Source organism: Carlito syrichta, unplaced genomic scaffold (genome assembly GCF_000164805.1).
Source record: "Carlito syrichta isolate Samal-C Ts95f unplaced genomic scaffold, Tarsius_syrichta-2.0.1 Scaffold307765, whole genome shotgun sequence".
NCBI lineage: Eukaryota > Metazoa > Chordata > Mammalia > Primates > Tarsiidae > Carlito > Carlito syrichta.
Genome location: NW_007251861.1, coordinates 1 through 4,009, shown reverse-complemented (window position 1 = coordinate 4,009; position 4,009 = coordinate 1). Strand labels below are relative to the sequence as shown.

The following is a 4,009-nucleotide window of genomic DNA, read 5'->3' as shown; positions in this document are numbered from 1 at the left end:
TTTCCCATATTAGATTTTCTCACTTATAAATCAATGTGCTTGGTCTACAGTAGGGAATCTTATAGTGTCTATGAAATAGGAGGTCCTAGGAAGTTTTGAAAATTATTCATGGCAGGGTTACAATGCAGGCATACTCAGTCAGACTCCACATATTTTGAGGATAATCTTCATTTTAATAATTCTTAGGTGATTCTTTTTTTAAAATTTATTTATTTATTAGGTGATTCTTATGTAGCTGCAGTCCAACCTTAGTCTGAAAACTCCTGTAAAAATTCAATTATTCATAAACTTTCACTTGTAATAGGCAAGCACCAGACAACGGTTAGAGAAACTGTAGACTAATTGATATTTATGCTCCTTCTAAGCTCATTCTATGATTCCTTGAAAGGACCCTATTAAAGGCCTCCTATTTTCCTCCCTTCCAGGACCTGTTGTATTATATGTATTGTAATACATCAGTCTGGAACATCCCTAGAATAGTGACATCTGCCCAGCACTGTCTTCTTGAAGGCATCCTCCACCTCCTTGTTCCTCAGGCAGTAGATGACTGGGTTGAGGAACAGTACAATGATAGTGTAGAGTACAGAGATGATCTTGTTGTGATTGAAAGTGTACATAGCCCGGGGTCGTGCATAGGTGAAGAGAGTGGAGAAGTAGTAGATAACAACTACTACCAGGTGAGAGGCACAAGTGGAGAAGGCTTTGTAGCATCCCTGGGCAGTAGGGATCCTCAAGATGGCTGCACTGATGGCAGCATAGGATGAAACCACAGCCAAGAGAGGAAGTAGAATCATCACTAGGGCCAGGAGGAAGTCTACTAGCTCTGCTTGCTCCTTGTCAGAGCAGGTGAGGTTGAGTAGTGGGAGATATCACCAAAAAAGTGATTGAGGATGTTGGGTCCACAGAAGGAGAGCTGGGAAATGAAAAGAAGCTTCATCATGGAGCTAAAGAAACCACTGCCCCAGGAGGCAGCAGCAAGGCAAGTAGCCAGGCTGGGAGGCATAAGACTAGGGTAACGTAGGGGTTCACAGATGGCCAGGTAGCGGTCATAGGCCATAACTGCCAACAGGACACATTCAGTGCAGGCTAATGCAATAAAGAAGTAGAGCTGGGTCATGCATCCTATATAAGAGATTTTACCTTCCTGGGTAAGAAAGGCTCCCAAGAGCCGAGGAATGGTGACATTGATGTACCATAGCTCAAGGAAGGAGAGATGGCCAAGGAAAAAATACATGGGGCGATGAGGGCTTGGAGTGAGCCAGTTTGTGAAAATGATGAGTACATTCTCCAACAATGTCAGAATATAAATTGCAAAAAAGAAGATAAAGAGAAGCAGCTGAAGAGGTGGAGAAGTATGGAAGCCCACCAAGACAAACTCCTCTCTGTGGCCCCGACTCAAATTTCTCATTGTTTCTGCCCACTTGAGTGCCTGAAAAAAATCACAGGAAAAATAGGAGGTTGAAAGACAGGCTGACCAATCCATTAAAACACCTTTACAGATGATAACTTCTGAAGACGTGTAGTGGGATAGTATCAATTATTATAACATTATTTTTTCCTTTACTTTGCTGTTTCATCTCCCACCTCAAAGAAAATTTTTTCAGAGTGAGTATTCAATAACTTAGTAACCTTAACTATAGTGGGTATTTGATGAATACTAACTGGGAGATTTCAAATTACCTTGGGTTTTGATTCTTGTTTTCTTAACCAGGACATGCTCTTCCCTTACATTCCTTAGGAATACCTACAGACTTCTAAGTCTAGATTCTTTCCTATATTTGTTGAATGAATGAATGAATGAATGAATGAATGAAGTGCCAGCAAACTGGAGGCAGTGGACTTATCTATCAAGAAAAATTGGACTAAGAGGAAAGACCAACTCAAAGAGACTGCTTGTGCTGTCATGTAAAGCAGCATGCCAGCATGAAGGTTGATTTGAAAAGAGTTCATTTCCAAATGGAGAAACAATTTAGTATGGAGACAAAAAGGAAGCTCTACTTTAGAAAGTGGTGATTTTCCACTCCCTTTACAAGTATTTTTTAGTACATTCTCTGCTAGAGTCGGACAGTTTCATTTCCAGGGCTGGTGTGTTAGGTTGAAAACTTGCCCCCCCCAAAGTGAAATACCTAATCCCTGGAAACCTGCAAATGTTGTATCAAATGGCAAAGACTTTGCAAATGTGATTAAATTAAGATTTTTGAGATGGTGAGATTATCCTGGATTATCCACGTGGGCCTTAAATGCAATCACAAAGATCCTTATGAGACAAGTGGAGGGAAATTTGAAACAAATACACATAGGAGATGGCAATGTGAAAATGAGCAGAGGGAGAGTTGAAGATGCTGGCCTTGACAACTGGGGATGATGTGGCCACAAGATAAAGACTGCCGCAGCCACCAGAAGCTTAGAGGAAAACATATAATTCTCCTTTAGAGGTTCCAGAGGGAATACAGTCCTACCTATACCTTGAATTCAAGCAAGTGATTCTCATTTCAGACTTTTAGCCTTCAGAATTCTGAGGGTATTAATCTCTGTTGTTTTAATTTGTGGTAATTTCTTACAGCAGCCATAGGAAACTGACAACTGGTGAGGCAGGAAAATGGAAGAGGCAGTTGTTTTTCCAACCATTCCGCCATGTCTTTCCAGTTTCCTGTCAATATTGTCAGTGACCTGGCATTTTCAGAGCCCTCTGGGAAAACTACACTTCTGACTTGAAATTGGGTTACATCTTAGATAACATCAAGCATTTTCATTTGTGGTGGAACTTAAGCACTTTTTTTCTTATTTATTTTTCTTTAAGAAAGAACACGCAAATTCGTGAAGCGTTCTATATTTTAAAAAAAGAAGCTAAAACATGATATATCAGTTTGCAGTTTTAACTTGATGTCGATTTGTGATCAGATATTTAAATAGCTGCAGGGACTCTAATTTTAACAGCACTGTGCATGCTAACCTGTTATTTTTATTTGTTTGTTTGTTTATCTATCTATTTATTTATTTTGAGTTGAAGTCTCACTCTGTTGCCCAGACTGGATTGCAGTGGCATGCTTCCGGCCACCACAGCCTCGACCTGCTAGGCTCCGGTGATCTTTCGCCTCAGCCTTCCAGGTACCTGGAGCCACAGGCATGTACTACCACACCCGGCTAATGTTTTTTTGATTTATTGTAGAGATGCGGTCTCTCCAAGTTGCCCAGATGGGTCTCGAACCCGTGGGCTCAGTCAATCCACTCGCCTTGGCCTCCCAAACTGCTTGGATTATAGGCTGAGCCACCAAGCCCAGCCAACTTCTTAAATGAAACTATTAACATCACTTTTTGATATATTCAGTGGACTTTAAATATTAGCATCATTATAACAATATCCACTAATATTTGTTTTAAAAATTACATAAATGAATATCTTTAAAAAATAAAAATTTTGTATCATTTATCTCACTAAACTCACAATTCACTGTATTGCAATATTTACTCACGGCTACCCCAGCGTGGACCCGCTGGGCTCAGGTGATCCTTCCAGTTCAGCCTTCAAATAGCTGGAACTACAGGCATGCACAACCATGCCCACCTAAATTTTGGATTTATTATAGAGATGAGGTCTGCCAAGTTGCCCAGGCTGGTCTCCAACCGTGGGCTCTAGTATTCCTATTGTCTCTGCCTCCCAAAGTGCTTGGGTTACAGGTGTGAGCCCACCATGCCTGGCTAAGCAGATCAATTTTAAGAAGAGTTCCTGGAGAGTTGAAGATCAGGGAATCATTCTTTTAGAACTATTCATTTCCTGCCTTAGAACATATTTTGTACCTTCAACTACCCATAAACTCCAGTTTGGAAACTGATTTAATGTGTCAGATAATTTTCTAAGAGAGTTTGGAGAGGAGGTATGGGTGGGAAGTTTGGAGAAGTTGTAGGTAAGAAGCCCAACATATCCAGAGAGATAAGTAATAACAAAGAATGGAGAAACCTTGAATTGATGGCTAAAAACTCCCAAGAGCCAAGGTAAAGGAATTCACTC

General features: G+C 40.6%; 1 pseudogene; it reads right to left on the bottom strand.

Moving 5' to 3' along the window:
• Positions 1–455: 455 nt before the first annotated feature.
• On the bottom strand, positions 456–1,408 carry LOC103267019 (annotated as a pseudogene).
• Between the last annotated feature and the right edge of the window lie 2,601 nt (positions 1,409–4,009).